Below are 20,453 nucleotides of genomic sequence, written 5' to 3'. Positions count from 1 at the left end.
TACGAAGAGCTCAAGTTGAGCCAGAGTTTGTTCAGCCACATTAACTGCACGTGTAGATGAACCCACTAGGTAGCATGTATACATACAAGCAATGCCACTGAAATGTTAGTCTGTTTAAGGGTGGAAGAATTGGACTCTGATTGACTTATCTGGGCTCTCTGGGCCAGACAGACATACCACTCCTATTACTTTCAGCTGGAGTTGTAGATGTTCAACAGTCCTGAAGGCCAGGCTAAAGATCAAAATAAAATCCTATATGAATAGCTCTGATAATGAAGATATATCAAGTTCACTTTACAATGAAAATGGTCACTTAGTTAAATTTAACTGGCATGGGATTTTTTTTGTTTAAGATATGTAGTTCTTTAACAGTAGTATAATAGAAAAATATACTACCCATTATATAAAAATTCACTTATATGGGTATAGCTGAGATAGAGGTTTGTTTTAACTCCATAAACTAAAGAACTTTTCAAACCATGTCAATGATATTGTATCCACAGTGGACTAGTGAATATTTAAACTCCGTATCCGACTCCAACAAACTTGCTCTAATTTTCAGTTCGGCTTCTGCAGTTGGCCTAACATGGTTATGAATGATTTCCATCAGGAACTTTCCCAGGCATACTTTAAAAGCTCACAAAGGCCTCTGAAATTTTGCTGGACTTCTCTCTCATGCTCAAACATTACACTTCTTTCCCAGTCACTTGGAACTCCTTGCTTAGTAATTACTTTGTTATTAAGTGAAAACCTTTTCTATGAAATCCATTTCAGCATTTAGGTAGCTAGATCTCAATCCCTTAAATTTACTCTAAGTCTTTGCCTTTTTACTTTAACACCATCTTTCTACAATTTTAGTATCATAAGTTCTTTAAGCAACTATTCTTAGAGCTAAAGTTAGGAAATGTTCTTTCCAGGCATTTAGCATTGAATCTTTATCTGTGTCTATGAGCCCACTGAGGGTTGTACATAAATTCCAATTGCTTTTCCACTCCATCCCTTTTTCCATTCTTGAAGCTGATTGTTGCATAAGGCACTTCAGGATTTGATTTTATTATTTTTAATGCCCCGCCTCTACCTATACGCCAGGAAGAGCCAGGGCTGCCCCGGAAGGCTGGTGGCAGTAGTGCTAGGTGCAGAGTGACAGCAAATTTGGGTTGGATGAAGCATCCTCCCAGTACCACTGGCACCCACTCCAAGCCCATCACCCGCCAAGAAAAACCCCATGCAGCCCCAGCTGCAGCCTGCCCTGCCCCATCTCATGCAGATCCAGGGGGCACATGCCCCTTCCTCCCCCTGTCCCTTCCAGGGTGTAAGCTGCCTCCCCTCCATGGGCTGCAGCTCTGCCCCCGCCCAGGCAACACCTGCCCCTGCCCCCTCCCTCACTGTAGGAGGCATTGATCTGCCCCCCACGCCCATTTCTTCCCCCCTCCCCTTCCATCACACTGGACTTACCAGCTGGAGGCAGCTCTCCACACTGCCAACTGTGCTCCTCACTGACCGATTACTGCACTGCGGCTGCACGCAGCAAGGGCATTTATCAGCCAAATTATCAGCCCCATTGGGCCAATATCCGATACTGCCAGTTTTCTTTATATCAGTACCAATCCGATATCAGACCAATGTATCAGTGCTCCTCTATGGGCTATAGTTTCAATTATCTACATAATCCAAAAAGAAATGAGAGACCAAATAACAAGGATATTGACATGCTGATAACAAAAACTATGTTTCATTCTAGATGCACTGAACCTGCATCCACTGAAATACAGAAATCTCAGTTTAAACCAGCTCAAAATCTTACAGATTGTATGTAAGGTTTACACTAAACCCACACTTTAGAATCTCTTTTCAATAACAAACTGAAGGTTCTTAACTTAGTTCAGGGTTGTCCAATTTCAGAGTAGCCAGGAGCCTCACAGGTTGCAGGCTCTGGGACACACAGTGTACAGGCTCCCTGGGACCCCCACCATGTGCAGCCTCCCCACCACATGAACAACATGACCCCCTTGTGCTGCTGACATGCGACTGCTTCCTGACAGCCACCAGCACAAGTGACCCCCTCCTGTCACAGCTGCTGCACTAGCAGGACAAGCACTTTCCCTCTTCCCCCTTCAGAAGCCTGCCCTCCCTGTCCCCTGCCACATGAAGCCCCCTCTCCCCCAAACTGTGAGAGCCTTCCCCCACAACCAGCACTAGGTGGGCTACCCCACCCCACAACTGTCCTGTGAGCACTGCCTGGCCTCCCACCCCCCACGTGCTGCCCTGCCCTAGAAATCCTGGGCACCACACCAACAGCTGGAACAGTGAGAATCTGGGAACTGTGCATTTACCCTTTGTAGGCCAGTTGCAGCCTATGAGCTTCCAAATGGACAGTCCTTAGTTTTTTATTCTGTTTGTTTGCTTGGTTTTGTTTTGTTTTGTTTTAAATGAGTGAACATTAACTAATGGTGTCATTAGAATCAAAAGGATGCTTTTTTTTTTGGCATGAATGACTGGTGCCTCCTGAGACTGGGGGGGTGAGACACAATTTGTGAGTGTCAGTGTCAGTGACAGGGTGGTGAGTGGCAACTGCCCACAGAAGCCGGCGGCAGCACGGACAATAGGGTAGGGCGGGGACAGACAGCGACCTCCCGCAGAAGCCGGTGGCAGCCAATCTCAGGGGGGGCACACCCCACCCCCCTCCCCGGTATCTCCCCTCTGATTCACCTATGTTTTTTGGCCAAAAAAATAAATGGGCAGGACTGAAACAACATGCTTAAAGATTCTGCAGTTAGCTTAGAAGTAAAAGCAAGAAAGATTCTAATTTGGATGCTGACCTGCCTGGCACTGCTTCCCTTGTTCTACCTCCTGTGATTTTGGTTGCATCATTTTATCCAAATATCTTAATAAAAGACCTTCTGGCTGTCATTTCTTTCATGCAGAAAGGTTGCTAGTTTGGATCAGGCTTTCTATGTTTTACTGTAATGCAGTGGTGCTCAACCCTTTTAGACTCTAGGCACTCTTTGTTAGACTGGCGGCACCTCTCAGAAAACGCCAGCTCTTCATTTTCACTCATTTTTTGACTTACAGAAAAATACTAGAGCATTTCTTCTGTTGCAAAGAACTAAGAACCCCGCAGGGCAGAATGTTTTTAACACTCTGGATTCCTATGTGAAATCTCCGGGTTTACCTTGTGATTCTTGTTTGAACACCTAAGTACTAACATTAAGTGGTATCCTGTGACACCTATGAAAGGGTCACAAGGCACCATGATTGAGAATCACAGCTCTAGTAAGTACAATATATTCATTCTCTTCATTGCATGACAAGATGAATTTTAATGGACAACTCTGTTGCTTGTGCTAAGTATTGAAGAATACATTTTTGGATCTCAGTTCACTGTTCATAATACTCTAAAATCAGAGGTAAATCCACATAAGTCATGGAGTTTCAGTAGTGTAAAACTGTGCAACAATGAATCAGGCCCACTCGCTAGCTTCGGAAGAACCTCCTAATGTAATAGAGCATGGCTTTGCTGACAGCATTTATCCAAGAGTCCATCTGGCAGCTAAGTGAAACCACCTTTACACCAAGTGCTAGAGAACAATGTTGGCCAAATCCACTGTCTTGGACTTCATGAGTCATTAAGTTTTAGGAAGAAGTAATTCACATGAATGTAAAGCCAGCAGAGTGCAGAATTCTGACCTGGCAATAACTATTCTAGGCCAGTGTTTTGGCCAGTCAGATCACTTTGCACTTCATGTAGTCTTTTACCTGCATTTTAGTCCAACTACCACTGACATGGGCAAACTCTGACCCAGATTAGAAGGTACTTTAAATTTTGCTCAAGGGGTGGTTATAACTCAAGATCTACTTTCACTCTTGCTTGAATCTACTCACTTTGCTGATAGCTTCTCAATGGCCTTCCCATAGGCCAAAGGGACAGGCAAGTTCTCCCACAACTGATCCAGTTGTCTAGGAAAGAATTGTGGTGCATCTCCTCAGAAAGAACCATAGGATATGCCCCCAGATGAAAGCAAGCTACAACAAAAAATAAGAGTGAGGACAAATGTTGGCACCCAGGCTAAGCTAACCCTTGTGTCAAATCACCCAAGTTAGCTGCACAGTGATAAGAGACAGTGACCTGGACATGACCCTGCCCCACAGAACTACCATCATAACATGGGGAACTTTTTTTCTTACGATGCACATTAATTGGGTTTTAAGAAACCACTGCCCTCCTAAATCTAGAATTAAACTTCTCCCACCAAAAGCTGTACAGAGTTCCATACCACGCCCTTTTTAAGAGTGGAAACTGAGGTAAGAAGCAAGAGGTACGTACGAAAAAATAGACATAATAACTGATCCAAATTTAAATGATGTTTTTCATCAAAATTATGGCTACATTAATTTTGGCAATGGATTTTATGCTATTTTTGGAAGTTTTAAAAATGACATACTGCCTCTTGCCTTTTTTTCTTAAACAGTACAGATCTTTCTGTTTATTAAACAAAACAAATGGGATCTGCTTAACGCCAATGAGTTCACTTGTTACAAAATGGCTAAGTCAGTGTAAAAGCAGCCAAGAAGGAACCCTCTTTAAACTCCAACACCAAGGAAACCTTTCCAATGTACACCAATTAGGATAATCCAAGCCTTTTGATGTTTAAAATCCTCAAGAATCATATGGAAATCATTAAAGTATAACATTTAAAACAGTTTAACAATGCATATAAAAAAAAAAAAAATCAGTCTCTCATCTTGATATTTCCAACTGGGGGCTGAAGGGACCCAGGAGTTAACAGATGCTCTGTAATGATTGGGCATTTTTAGACATGCTCTGGGAGTGTGGGGAAGGGGTGGAAGAGGCAGCTCTTAAAACACCTGCAGCATCACATGTATCAGCTTCCTCACACTGAAAAATGGTGGCAGGGACGCTTTAACTAAAACTCGTTGAACAAGTTTAGTTAAAGTACCCCCGCAGCCATTTTTCAGCGTGGGGAAGCTGATGCATGTAATGCTGGAATCTGCTGGAGCACAGTGATTACAACACTCCAGCAGATTTGATCAAGTCAACTCCGACACGCTATAATTGTATATTCTTAAGTGTTCAGATGCTATTCACAGGAAGCACTGTAGCATGTAGTTAGTCAAACCATGTCCACCAACATACAATTCTAAGCTAAAGAAGATTTACCATCAGCAGAACTACTAAAATACACCATATTTACTCAAATACAAGAAAATGTTTTCCCACCCTAATTGGCATGGATTAAAAAAAAAAGCCCCTCATCTCATAATCATCTTTAGGAAATCTCATTAAAGACATTATCTATCATTAAACTGCTGCCAAAAGCAGCATGTGCTCAACAATAGAAACTGACTATGAAGTTGATTAAATACAGGTTTCCCTCACTTTATGCTGTACATGCGTTCCTGGAAAACAGTGCATAACTCAAATTTGCATAAAAAGAACTCGCTTTACAATGTAACAAATAAGGATACATTCCAAGACCTCAACTATACTGACCACCCAGACTCATTTCTACCACTTTTACAAGAAAATTTTGGTACTCACCAACAGCAGACAGTACACACAAGCACAGGGTGCTGGTAAATGTTACCATAAGGGGGATGGCAACTATAAAAACACGTGTCGCAGACAATGAGCAAGGAGCACAGATCTTCACTCCCACAATGCACCACACAAGCAACTGACTGTGGACTTCCACCACACTGATCACCTAAGAGTGAATTTACCTCACATATAACAAATTTTTGCTATAAAAAGGGTCATCGCATAAGAGTGAATTCGCACATACAGAACCCGCATAAAGCAGAAAAACCTGTATAGCCAACACCAAGCATGACTATACAACACATGGCTGACATTGGGCAGACATGCTCCACAAGGACTAGGTTAGTACAGCCCATCTAAATAAAATTCATGGTAGCGCCATTAATCACAGTCTCCCTCACCACCAACCCTTTTTCAGGTGAGGGTGAGCCACTACATTGCACACATTTTGATGTCCTCATCAATCCCACAGCTGAGCTGTATCCTTCTTCCCTATTTCCAATGATTCCCATTTCCTCTCCAGCCTTAAATACCTGGAAAACATCATGAAACAGGGCACCAAACAGATCATTCAAAATCCCTCTGTAGCAGAGCACAAATTGTGCCTGCCACTTTAAGAGGTTTAAACAGGCTGTGAAAAGCCGGTAGGTGCAGTCAGTCAGACCCAATTAGGTGGTCACGTGACCACAAGTGGGCCACCTGATTGGATGAGGGCTGGGTAGCCAGGGTATAAGCCAGGGGTGGGCAAAATATGGCACATGGGCCAGATCCGGCCCACCAGGCCATTCTGTCTGGCCCTTGGGACCCCTAGAAATTTTTTTAAAATATAATATTTATTTGCCTCTGGCTTGTGTCAAAAGTGATAGGAGACAGGGACAGTAGGACCCAGGGGAAGCCACAGCAGGATCCTGGAAGAGGAGGCCCCCCCCCCGCCAGAGGAACCATGGGGCTGTTCCACCTGTGCCGGAGCGGAAAAATCAGGTAAGAGGGGGTCGAGGCTGCGCACGCTGGTCCCCGCTTGACCACAGGGCTGGGGTGGGGGGCTGGGAGTAAGGGGGTGCACAGGGGCCAGCACCAGTGGGACCCAGAGTTTGGTGGCTCCCCTCTCACTCTGCTGGGGCAGGCCACCCCAGCTCCATACAGCCCAGCCAGCTGCGCCCTGTGCTCCTGCCACTCTGCTCTGGGCCCCACCGGCACTGGCCTCAGGACACTGCCTGGCTGTTGCTGGCTCCCAACCCCACCCCCCCATCATGCCCTGGGGGCAGTGCGAGGGGCCCCTGGGGCCGCTGGGGGTGGCATGACTCAGCGGGGGCACGGCCCAGGATGCAGGGAGGTAGCACGGAACTTGCATCCTGAACCTGAGGCTTGGGGCAGCAATGGCCCTCAACCTGCCATGGGAGACTCTGGTGAGTGCCATAGCCCAGGGGAAAGGCCTGGCCTCCCCCTCTCCCACCCCGCAGGGACCCAGCAGCAGCTCATTCCCCGGCCCCAGGACAGATGGGGAGGTTGCACCAGGAGCAGGAATGGAGCCACAGCTGCTTTTCTGCTCCAGAAGCTCCTGCAGCTGCAAGGAGTCCAGGGGCTCCGGGGAAGCTCCTGGGCAGCCCTGGGGGCAGTGTGGGTCACCTCCCGAGGCTGCTGGATTGGCATGACCTGGCAGGGTCCTGGCCAGGTGTGCGGGAAGCTTGGGGAGGCCACAGGAGCTTTCAGAGCAAAACAGCAGCCGTAGCTCTGCTCCAGCTCCTGGCGTAGCCTCCTGCCTGTCCTGGGGCTGAAGGGGTGAGCTGCTGCCAGGCTGCTGGGCCCCTGCAGGGTGGGGGACAGCCATGCCATTGTCATCCCAAGCCTCAGGCACAGGATGCAACTTCCACGCCGCATCACTGGGCTTGCCATGTCCCAGGCCACATGCCACCCCCAGTGGCTTTGGGCGGCCCCCCACATTGCTCCCAGTGCTGGCCAGGAGTTTCCTCGGGGCCCCCACCCTCCTGGAAGCTGCAGGAGTTTCTGAATCAAAACCAGCTGAGGCTCTGCTCCAGCTCCTGGCGCAGCCTCTCCACCTGTCCCGGGGCTGGGGGGCGAGCTGCCGCCAGGCCACCGCACCCCTGCGGGGGGGCAGACCTTCCCCCCAGGGCGGCGGCAAGTCCCAGGCCACCTGTGGGGGGGGGCAGCCAGGCCTTTGCTTCCCCAAGCCTCAGGCGCGCAATGCGAGTTCCGCGCCACCTGCCTGGGCTTCCTGCATCCTGGGCCACATCTCCACCAGCTCATGCTGCCCCGAACGGCTCCAAGAGTCCCCCACACTGCCCCCCGAGCCTAAGAGGCCCTTCCCCAGCAGTCCCTGGCCTCCTGGCGGCAGCAGGACCTGCCAGAGTGCAAACACGGCCACAAGGCTTCAGGCAGCGAGGGCCCGACTGGCTCCCCCCTTGCAACCATTCCTGCAAACTCCACAGCCACACCCTCCTCCAGATACAACCATACATCCTACAAATACCCCCCCCACACACACACAGCTCCCCACAAACCCCATCCACACCCCTCCAACACCCCACACACTATACAAGAGTAAGAGTGCATTTTGAGCTATTATGCAATCACTTCTACATATAAAGCACAAACACACACATATCAGGACAAAAATATTTTTTAATTGAATAAAAAATATAACATTTGATTTTTAGTACATAATTTGGTTTTATTTCTGGTTCTAAGATATCAAACCCTCTTCTCCAAAGGAGTACTTCCAGGGCAAGGGGAGGGACTTCCAGCGGTAAGGGTCAGAGATTGGAGTGGGACTTCTGGTCCCAAGATGGCGCCCAGGGGGCGGGGCACCTGTCAAGGGGCTGGGCGCCCTTGACAGCTTGCTAAAACCCCCTAAGTGGACCTCTGCCCAAAATAATTGCCTACCCCTGGTATAAGCCCAGGCCCTAGGAGCAGATCTGGTAGTTACATCTAGGGAGCCAGTAGAGTAACACTGCACAGCCAGAGGAAAGTAACATCTGGAGGGTAGGGTAGGAACTGTGGGGATGGAGGAGGTTCCTGTTGGCCCTGGAGTGAGACCTAAAACTATACCCTGCTGGGGTTGGATGGTGTGATGGGGCTGCCTGTCGTGGGGCAACCCCAGGAAATGCCACACCTGTGCCTACCCAGTGAAAGGGGAAGATGGGGTGCCATAAAACCTCAGCCCCCTCTGCCTTGTGGGTGCCCTGTGGAGGGGAAAGGCTAGAGCATACCCCAAAAGAAAGGCTGTGGAGCACACCCCAACAGAAAAGCACAGGGCTGAGGCAGACACCAGGCCCACTGAATGGGGCCTGAGACAGGGCCCAAGGTCCATCTAGCAGGACCTGAGGCCCAAGGGGTGAAAGGCCCAGGGAGAGAGTGAAAGAGGTAGCCTGAAGAGCTGTGCAGAGTAGGGCCAGACAGCTGACCCAAATGCCTGCACAGAGTAGGGCAGAGTGTGTGTGGCCCAACAAGGAGCAGAAAGATACAGCCCAGTAAAGGGGGAAGGAGTGAGCGTTTTGGTCCAGTAAGGGGCTGAGGGAGTAATAGTGGATTTAGATGCTATCTGAGAGGCATGGTACGGGGGGGGCGTTCAGAGCTGTGCAACTGGCCCAGTACACCAGGGCCACAATTAGGGCAGCCTCCTGCATGTTAACAACAATTACTATAACATCAAAGGTGGGGCAGGAAAGTCATGGTGGAGTGCCTTAGACAATGGTGTGCACAGCCCAAGGGCGGAGCTTGTAGTTGCCCCCATCTCAGCCTGGTACATATGATTAGTGTAGCCCCACACTCTATGAGGTAGAACCAGACCAAGTTGTCCTGCACCGTATTCCAGGGCTCATGAGAAGAACACCAAGTTACAGTCATGGGCTGGGGCTAATTGGCACATGCTTCTTTCGTGGGGAGTATCTGGTGTACACCATGGTTTGAAATGCTGTTGACTCTGGTGGGGCCCATCTCAATGACCTCAGTAGTAAATCACAAGCCTTTGGCTTTAGACTAATGTCATGCATAGTGCTGCTCAAAAGTGTGTTATGGAGTAGTTTCAAGAAAAAGGTAACAATGCATCAATCCTGGATAAACTAAGTGAATGGTACTATATGCAAATTGCTACATGCATGTTTGAAGTCAAGGTTATTGTTTTCACATTTTCTCTTTATTTCTATGTGCTCAGCGAGAGCAGGGTCTGACAGTGGGGGAAGGGCCTGCCCTTAGAAAAAGTTGGGGGGTAACAGAAAGCAAAGGGACTACCTGACTCCCCCACCCCCAGATTTATTTCCTTGCTGTAACACTGGGACAAATTCAAGACAAACCTCTATTTAATTAAAGTCTATACCTGGAATATTATAACAAATGAGTACAGAAAAATAATGGAGCAATTATTCTGTTGCAAAGAATTCAGAAAGACCATAACAGGTCAGAAACATTCTTGACAGTATGGGTTCCTATTTGAAATCTTTGTGTTTATCTTGTGAATCACATGTAGGTAGGTGTTTGCATACCTAAAAGTTCAAATAGTCTGTGGTACCTTGCATCACACCTGGAAGGCTCTCCCCATACCCAGGCTGCCACAGTACCAGCAGCATCCTGGTTGAGATTCACTGATTTAGATTTTCAAACAAAGGTCAGTCAATCATGTTACCTCCTCCAAAGAAATTTCATTTAAGTCCCCTGTTTGCCTCAGCCCTCTGTTTAGGAGCAGGAAAGAAGCCATTTCCACCTGATATTGCGTGGGAAGATTGCATTGAGTTGGCACACTCCCTGTCTCAGAGCTCCATCAAAAAGTAAAACAAGTAAACAAAGCCCTCTCCCAAGGCATCTCCACCCCAATCTAATTCTTTATTTTTCCTATCATACAGGCAAAGTCCTACTGACTTTTCTATAGTCTCCACTGAGAGAGCGCTGAAGTCCTGACCACCAGCTAGGAACCAGAACCTGCTCTTACTTATACTACAGTAAATTGGGAGCGCTTTCCTAGAAATTAGCAGTTAGAAATTAGCAGAATAAATCTGGTGAGAGAAGAATAGAGGCTATTTATTATATAGACCATCTATTTATTATATAAATAATATAGGGTCTATTTATTACATAGACCCTTCACTTCTCCAATGCCTGTACAGCTACAATCTAGAATTCCTTTTTCTTTTTCCTGAAAGTGAATTATGTATTAAGTTAACAGTATTTGAGATTCCCTGGTCTTTGGTTTTACAAAGGGGTAATTCTTCAAGAAAGATCAGAGCCTTATTGTTGCATCACACATGGGCCTGGTCTCTGTGGGCCAAATCCCTAACTAGTGTAAATAAACATAGCTCCACAGAACACAAGGATTTATGCTGATTTACACCAGACAAGGAAACCCTCTCTGTGTTCCTGCCAAAGGCATATCCTATCAAAGGATGCTACCTCTACTGTATGAAGTTCTCTCACCAAGGGACTCATTATTTAAGAACAGTTTCATTTAATCTCTCTTGAGTTTTAAACATTGGGTATTGCTCTGAAAATCAGAACATGTATCAAGTTTTAACATGAGAAACAGAGGTGATCCCAGCCACCATTAAACAGTGGCTTAATATGGGGAAGGGTCTACACAGCTTTTTCTGTATTAGTCACCTCCTCAGAAGGCTGCAGACTTCAGAAAAGCAGCTGCCTGACATTTTATCTGGAATGTATCAAACTTACTAGGATGAAACAAAAACAACTGGCTAGATGTAAGGCAGAGCCAGATGACCAACATTTTGCTGTAAAATTTGACACAGCAAAATCCTTTTTCAACCCAACTCCTGGGCAAATTTTCATTGTGTTCTCACAGTTCTTTACAAGACTACTTTGTACAGAAGGAAAGGAGGGTTACGCTGTTTCTCTTGCACTGAGGAGCACTGATATAGATAACCTCCCCATGGAATTAGTTACATTCTCTTACCATGTGTACATAAGATGCCTTACCACGCAGCTCCCTAGGGATGTGTAGATGAAGAGAAGAAAAAGAATCAGATAAAAATTCGCTCAAAAACCTTGCATTGCCATTTGAATAAACTGAAAAGTAAGCAAAACTGGTCATGTTTATACAAGCAACTGGACTGCACTGTAACGGAGGACAACAGGATGAAACTATGTCCTTATAAAGTAAGCTCATCTTTTACTTATCTAACAAAGAGAAACATAGGAGAGGGTCAGAGGCTGCTGAAAGAAAAAATACCCAAGTGTTAAATCCAGAAAAATGGGAAAACACTTTTGCAAAGATAAGGCTATTTGTAGACAAGATAACCAAAAACTAAACATGGCCTATTTTTCCATCAGAAACAAGGGCACATGTTGTATAGCAGTAATTGTTAAAGGTACAGATACATATTTTAGCTTCATTAAGCACTTAACAAAAATTCCTTTGCAGTTTAAGGTACTACTATTCTGTATAATAATAATTAATATCAATCAATCATTGTGGAATGATAAAATTCTTAAACTTTACAGGTCAGAATTTTTTTAAATTATTATTATTACTATTAAAGAAACCAGGCAGTTCCAAGCACAAGAACGTTTTAAAACCATCCCTTATTAGTGTTGCAGATGAAGAATCTTCAGTCTGACACAGAATCCTCCCAGGACTGAAAAGGGGTCTTGAACACAGGGACACATGCACAAAAACAACAGCTAAAAGCAAACTTACAGCTAACTTCTGGGTCAGTCTCTAACATCACCCACAGGAATGAAATCAGACACCAACCAATCAGGCACCATTAGGCTGGCAGTACAAAATAAACAAAAGCTGGGCCCAGCGCTTTACAATGAGGGTGGGGAGTAGAAGAGACTATTGTACCAAAGGCTTTTAAATGATGTTGCTTAATTTATTTCTTTTGACAATCCTTATGCAAGCCATTTTAAAGGAAAATGACCCATGCACCCCTTGTTAAAGGACCGTTTGAGTTGTCTTTGTTAAAGTAAACAAATAACCAAACCAACAGTGTCTTGCAAAACCTTTAAGGAGTTCAGTGTTGTTCCTGCTTGATGTGTATTAAGGCAGAATTTCTTTGACAAATTTCCACATGGGCTTAGCACCTACAGCTGCTGCCAGATTTTTGAAAGAGTTCGGCAGGCTTGGTGTTGAGCTCTTTTGAGACTCTCTGATCCTTCTTTAGATGCTTACATGGGACCTGAAGTCTTTCAAGAATCTGACTCCAACTGTCAGTTCCAAGCACTTTGAAAATGTGGCCCAAGAACGGTGGAAACAAAACAAACAAACAAAAAAATGAACATTACTGTACTTTAGAAGTGTGTGAAAGGGCAAACCTTCTGTTCTTTCCAGCTGAAAAATATCAGCTCTTTGTTTTATTTTGTAATGTTGCACCTGCATGTGCGAAGTCTCCTACATGAAATTCTGCTCACTTTATTCACACGAGTTGTCCCATCTAGTGGGACTACTCAGAAACATATGGTGAGCAGAATTGTGCTCTCAGCCCCATTGCTGAGACTGACATGCAATCCAGTGATTCACTTCTTGGACACTCCAGCTATCATTGAATTCAAAAGACTCAGGATGAGGCCCAGGCCCAGAGTTCACTTAAAAAAAAAAAACACATGGTTTGGTTTTAAAATGTTTAGCTCAGTTGTATAGGAAGTTTATTGAATCACTTCAATCTACTCAGTATTTCTACAAAGGAAAAAAAACACTCAACATATGTCTATGGTTTCGACTAGAACTTCTTGTGGCTTTTCCGTTTCTAACTGCACAGTACCATCAAGTGTATGGGGACAGGTAAATGCATCCCAGAGGCACTGAATGTCTTCACAAACCCTGGAATTGTACAGGTATGGAACATTAGTCAGTCATGTGGTCTTTAGCAAGACAAAATTGTAACCCTTGCCATAGGAATTGGTCCTAAGGTACATACAAATAATTAAATACAGTGGAATAGTAAATTACTATAAATGCCATAGAATTCCAGAGACCCAACCCTGGGCCAGATTTTCAAATGTTTTGCAGATGTTTATGGTTTGCTACAAAACTCTTGTCAAACAACCCAGACAATACACCATAAGCTGAAGGACTTTGGCACATGGATATTCATTTTCTTTTTGCAGGTGCTGCATTCCTGAAATAGTTTCTCTTCTTATAGAACATTGCTGTAATTCTGCTTAAATAATTGTCATGAAAGAAAGCAGATATATTCTCACCTCAAAAGAAAGCCCCCAAATAAACATTTAAATTCATTTGATTACTTTACATTTTAACTGCTCCCCTGCAACTCAAATATCCATTCTAAATATTTCACAGATGTCAAATATTTTGAGAACTCACACACTGGGAAATTACTATATTTACAGAGGTCAATATCAGGTTCTCTCTAAAGGGGGACTTGACGCTTCAATAATACATCACTTAATTCCTCTTTTGGTGTTTAAATTGCATTTAGAGGCATAATAAAATATTATTAATGATGTAATTGCTAATGGCCTAATTCTTCATCCAGGCTCAGAGCCCAAGTATGCCAACCTTGTACAGCAGATCACTGGCAGGGCTATAGATCAGAATCCTGCCAAACCTTTGCACATGCAGCTGCTTCTACAGCACATGGGTTGCAGAAGTATCCTAAGTGTTCTCTCCCTTCCTTACAGGACAGTTAGAGTCACATACTCATGGAACAACTAGCTACTTCTTGAGCATACACCCAGAAATTTCTTTACAATGGTAAAGTATGATCCACTGCAAAGCCCTAAGATGCGTCTCACTTAAGTTTGTCTAGCACAGGGGTCAGCAACCCCTGGCTCACAGGCCGAGCATAGCACACGAGGCCATTTTGCTTGGCAGGCTGCGGCCAGCCCCGGCTCCAGGAAGCTGCTGCCAGCAACAGAGCCGGGCTGCTCTGAGCAGGGCTTGCAGTGTTCCAGCTGTCTGCTGGGAGCAGCCCGGGCTCCCAGATGGCAGCAGTTCCCCAGACCCGGGGCAGCTGCAGCCAGGAGGCTCCAAACAGCTGTGCCGGGCTCTGGCACCAGCTCCACACCGGCACGAGCAAGCACGCCTCGGAGTGGGCAGTGAGGGCGGGGCCTGAGGCAGTGAAGCCCCATTCTCTCCCCCACTCCCGGCACGGAGGCAATGAGCCCAGTACAGCTGTTTGGAGCCAGCCTGGGCTCTGGGCAGCTGCAACAAGCAGCAGGCAGGCTGCAAACAGCTATGCTGGGCTCATCACCTCCTTACTGGAAGCAGGGGAAAGATGGGGGCTGCACTGCCTCAGGCCCTGCCCCCACCACCCGCTCCAAGGCACATTGGTGCGGAGCTGGTGCTGGAGCCCGGCACAGCTCTTTGGAGCCTCCTGGCTGCAGCCGCCCTGGCTCTGGGGAGCTGCTGCCAGCCGGGATCCCGGGCTGCTCCCAGCAGACAGCTGGGACGCTGCAAGCCCTGCTGGGAGCAGCCTGGGCTCTGTCACTGGCAGCAGCTTCCCGAAGCAGGGGTAGCTGCTGGCAGCCAGAGAGCCTGGGCCAGGGGCAATAGGGCATCCTGCCATATACCCCTTGCCCTCATTTTGTTTTTCTGCCATGCCGGCACTTTGGCACCTTCCGCGGTAGGCATTATGGTGTTTTTTGGCACTCTGGCCAAAAAACGTTGCCTACCCCTGATGTAGCATCCTGCTAGAGAGCCACTGGAAGTTCAATACAAAGATGTCATGAGGCAGTTGGGATTAGCTTGTCCAATCTGTAATTTGATTTTGTTTCTACTCCTTAATTTTACACATTATTGCATAGAAAGCCAGCAAGCAGTTTTACTGCAGTTTAAGATCTTCTCTGTTCATTAGTTTAAGGAGAATACATCCCTTAACATTTAATAAATCCACTTTTAAAAGGACACAACATATATCAGATCTAAAATACTTTCCAGTAGTCAAACACAAACAATAACACATATCACTTTGCAAATATGGAAATATGAAAAAAGACAATCAACTAACTGTAATTGACTTCCCAAATATGTGAGATGTATTTTGTTCCAGGGGAGGAAGCTGATGATGTGATATCAAAGGACTGTCAACCACTGTGCTATTAGAACTTAACTGAATCTTAACACAACTGAATTTTGCACATTTGCACAAGTCACAATTCAGTTTCATCTACCATCTTTCTATGTGTTTGATGCTTTCTAAATGTAATTACCAGCAGACAAACTCTAGTTAGAGAAGAAACAGGCAGGCGATGGCTTAAGTCAAATAAGCTCCTCTCTCTTCCATACAACTTTTATCAGTAATAAATACTTTCAAATACAATCTCCAAATTACATACCCTAAATCAGGGGTGCTCAACCTCCGGCCCACAGGTAAGCCTTGGAATCTAGCCTGTAGGACTCTCCACAGGCTGGGAAATTTGGCAGCAGGGGAACAGTGGCACTACTGCCCGCCCTCCCTAATGCCAAACTTCAAAACACTGCAGGGCGAGTCAGAGCTGAGCCGTGACCCCCCCACCATCCTATATGGCTGGATCAGAGCCACACCATGCCCCCATCCCTCTGCACAGACATGCTGGAGTTGGGCCACAACCCCTTCTTTCTGTGGGGTGGGCCATGCCCCTCCACCTGCAGGTTGGTTAAGGGCGGGGCCACGTCCCCTCCCCACTCTCCACTGGTGCAGCCAGGCCATGCTCCCTTCCTCCTGCAGGTCCGGGCCATGGCCCCTCCCCTAGCAGGTCCAGCTTGGGGCTAACCCAAGCCCCCTTCAACTGACCTGCAGGCTTGGGGCCAGGCTGTCCCCCTCCGCATGGCTGGGTGAGGCCCCACCAGATCCGGCCCACAGAGGGACTGAATACCACCCATCCTGCCCACTAGCTAAAACAGTTGAGTACCACTGCCTGAGATTTTAGATCTCTTACAATCCTTTTAATGAAAAATCACTGTCAGGCAGCATTTGACTCTCTTATGTACTATACAAACATTATAGTTCTTCAAATTTTGAAGGGGATTACAGTTCTACTATTAAAATATGATTATCAAATCACCTTCATTCATACATTGTGAATGCAGTTTTCATTCGCACATTCCAATATGGCAACTGATAATATATGATCCTTTAAGACATATTCTGTGAACCTACCAACCGCACCAAGTTTCTGGCACCAATTTAAGAATAAAGAACACAAACTCTGCCATAGTAAAGTGTTGTAGGTATACAAACTGTGACAACAAAGTTCACCTTTCAGATGTGGCAAGGTGAAAACTGACCCTATTTCAAAACAGCATACCAGATCATCAAAACTGGTGAAAGTCTCACAGAGTGCATGCTATATATATATTCCAAGAGGTCCCTAAAGATAACTCTATCAACTACTTTGGACTCTAAGGTAGATGCTCAGCTGTCAAAGTCTCCTGAAGTCAATACCTAGAAATACCAGGCAGGTCTAAAGTCAATCGATCTGCTGCCCAAAATGGTAGTAATACTTGCATTTACAATTAAAATTATATGAATATGAGCAAATTTTATCTGTAAGAGTTCTTAATTAGGAAGGGTAAAATGTAGATTACATCAGGGCAGATAAAATAAAGATTTAAAAAAAAATTCAAATCAAAATTTAAACATCATGTAAATAATTTAAAAATAAAAATGCATTTAAATGTCATATTTAAAGGTTAAACTTACTTTAATCTATTACAATTATTTAAAATAAAAAGATACCAGTATACAAGCAGTGCATGCTTGCTGCAAACATTTTAAATGAAATCATATAATTGAATCAGTGGACGTTACCAGGTGAGCACCTGAAACCAGAGTTTGTTGAGGTTCTGAGAGAGCTTTTGGCAGCACTAGCCACTTCTGTAGATGTTTTCTTCATTTTAGTTTATTCCACTGAGTTCAATGTTTGGTTCATTCAAAGTTGACAAACTACTGGGAACTGAAAAAGCAGCAAAACTTGTTTTCTAACTCTTTCAACCTATGAATAAGAATGAGGCGTAAGAAGATACATTCTATTAGTCCTGAATCTTGCAGGATGTGTTCAGAGACAATCAGGTCCATAGCCTAACTACAAGTAATATTACTTCTGTTTTAATAAATCCGTTTTAAAAGCGCATAGTTGGATAAGTTTTTTCTTCTTACTTATAAGTACATTTAAGATAGTTGTATTCAATATATAAATATTTTTTAAATGTAATGTTTTTGTACATTTTGACTGAATTTCAATTTGCATTCAAAGACAGAGGAACACAAATCAGGAATAAAAAACTTGATCATCCATAAAATAAGAAATGCTACTCCATCATTTCCTGACATCATAAAAAATGTAAAAACAGAATCTGTATGTGCACTTACATACGTGTGTGTGTGTGTGTGTGTGCGCGCGCGCGCGTGCATGCATGCATGCATACATGAGAGATGGGAGTGTGCATAAAGCCTGCAGAAAAAACCCCATTTAATTTCAATAAAGACTTAGGAAAAAAATCAGTCATGTACTCCAGCCATTCTTGTTTATTTTCACTGAATATGGTTCTCAAAGAGCCAGTCTGTGTTGCCTCACCAAAAAAATTCCATTCTTGGATTTCCTCCCATAAGCTGTTCACCTAACTTGCATTGCCATAGGCTAATAATGTCTCTCTTAAATAGAAATAGCATTTAATTTCATACTGAAAATGGATCAAACTCTGCACTCAAGATACACACCCACAGCTTTCTACCAATCCCAGTATTCTATTTATCTTCCTAGATGTGGGTGGCACCGAATCACCCAGAAGCTGGATAAGACAAACCAGCCGGTATACAGAATCAGTTCAGATCAAGAGTCAGGCTGACTGTTAAAGGAAAGAAATGCTGAATGATAAAGGAAGTACATTGCCCCCAAACCACTGGTATATAAAGCATTAATACAGGTGAAAATCTGGTTGCATGAGCTATGGTGTTTAGCAATATAATCCACAGTATGTTAAAACACCAAGTGCACTGTAGCATAAAAAGTTTATCCCCCAAACAGTATTGTTATGAGATATTTTTAGCATAGGACCATTTAAACCTAAAATAAATCTAGAAGCCTAAGAAAGTCTCTCTTCCCTTCACTGCACAGCTTGCTTATAAGGTGTATGAACTATTTCAGAATGGTTCTGCCCACTTCTAATAGGAGCTAGTTTTCTTTCTTTCTTTTTTTCTGATTTTACAAGAAAGCATTTTACAATCCAGAGAGGATGAGTCATCACTAAATCCTTGTCTAGTTGCCAAAAACCTGCCCCTCTTCATTATGAGCATAAAGATAAAAGCTCTTACACTACATTAGCTGGCATACGCCTACACAGACAGTACAAATAAATTAATTGTGCCTGGCCTCAAACATCCAAAGAGGTGTAGTAGGAACTCACTCCATCTTGTTTCATTAACAAATTAAACTGTAATAGAGCATCAACAGTTCTCTTATGTACATAAACTTGGCAGTTATACAAAAATGTTTCATGAGTATCATATCCTTTAATATAAATAAAATCTAATTTTTCTAATATTTATGTTACTTTGCTTACCAATTCACTTGAACACCAACAAAAAACCTTAGTAAATCCTGAAAGAAATGCAAAGCAGCAGAACCCCATAGTCATCCTTACAACATTCGTTAGACAGTTTATGGATCTTTATCAATAAAAGCCAATACACTAAAAAGAGGTACTACTAACCCTCTTTGGGAAAGGAATATACAAGGTAGCTACTTGGATAACGATCATTTAGACCTGCAAAATTCCCATAAAAAATATCACCTAGTTGCCTTTGGCAGGTAAAGAAAGTATCAATCATATTGGTAAGGATGAATAGATTGGGCATCTTGACTAACATATTCAAGGGCATTTTGCAAAGCTCTCTTACTTGATAACATTGAGACTAATTTAATAATCTTTCCAAATAAATATGCACATATATACGTTAAAACCCATCCAAAGAGAACACAGACTAAAAACAAATCATAACATAATAGACAAGAGATGGATCCAAGACCAACATTTTATCATCAAACCACGCTTCAGATGAACTGTGTTCTTTCTGGAATGCTCGCAATCTGTCGCATGAGAAAGTTATACAAGACCAACTTGAAAAACAAGTTTAACTCTACTTAGCCACAAGCTAAGATTACACCCTCAAACACACCTTTCTAAGATTTCTTATGAGAGGTCTGCTTGTGCAATCCAGTTAAAGGCAATTTGTTAAAATTGCTCTGTGATTTTCTTTACCCTTATACCACATAATTTAAGCAACCTGCATTTTATACATTCAAAGAATCTGCTTTTGGTAATTACATATTTTTGTCTGTCTTTATCTCCTAAAAAACGAAAACAGTCCAGAGGTGGGGGTAAGGGGAGGAAGGAAAGGAAAAAAAAGAAAGAAAGCGCTCCAGACATCACACAGCAACTACTTCATACATGATCACTCCCAAAATGTTGTGACTACCAAAGATATTATATTTTTAAATAATAAATAAAGTCTCATAAAAATGCTTAAATGCCCTAGAGCATGCTCTAAGTTTATTATTTCACATCTATTGCTCATAGCTCTAATGGAAGTGAAAGCCACTGGCCCCTAAACAACCAATGAGAATAAAAAGCAACAGACGCCTATCTATGTTATGTAATACATCTGTGACACCGCTAGTGCCATACCTCCCTGACCTCTGATGTCAGCCTAGGGACAAGACAGAGGAGAAAGCAAGGCACAAAGTCTCTCAATATATCAGTGCAGACCTGATCCCAAGTATTAGCAGTTCCCACTTGGCATAACTCCTAATATTTCCAATAGGGTCAAAATGTCAATAGTGTCAGAATTTCACTTTCTATAAATCTGGATAAGCCCTAACACAGAGGTCATGATCACTTGCAGTCATTTAAAAGGAACCAATGGTAATTTTTGTATGTGCAGTTGAGTATTATTGTAGCTTTGATCTTCTCGCTAAATTTTTAATT

The 20,453-nt window shown here is 44.1% G+C and overlaps 1 protein-coding gene across 3 annotated transcripts in view; it reads right to left on the bottom strand.

Annotated features, from left to right (window-relative positions):
* TEAD1 (TEA domain transcription factor 1) overlaps nt 1-20,453 on the bottom strand; it is a 248,489-nt gene that overhangs the window by 196,398 nt on the left and 31,638 nt on the right. For all 3 annotated transcript variants that reach the window (XM_014602349.3, XM_059722693.1, XM_059722694.1), the window contains 2 exons: nt 3,883-4,023; nt 1,456-1,661 (listed from right to left, as the gene is read on the bottom strand). The gene's annotated coding sequence lies outside the window, so the exon portion shown is untranslated. The remainder of the gene's footprint in view (nt 1-1,455; nt 1,662-3,882; nt 4,024-20,453) is intronic.

Source organism: Alligator mississippiensis, chromosome 2, assembly GCF_030867095.1.
Source record: "Alligator mississippiensis isolate rAllMis1 chromosome 2, rAllMis1, whole genome shotgun sequence".
Taxonomy (NCBI): Eukaryota; Metazoa; Chordata; order Crocodylia; family Alligatoridae; genus Alligator; species Alligator mississippiensis.
Note: the sequence above shows the minus strand (reverse complement) of the source record. Positions and strands in the feature narration are given on the sequence as shown.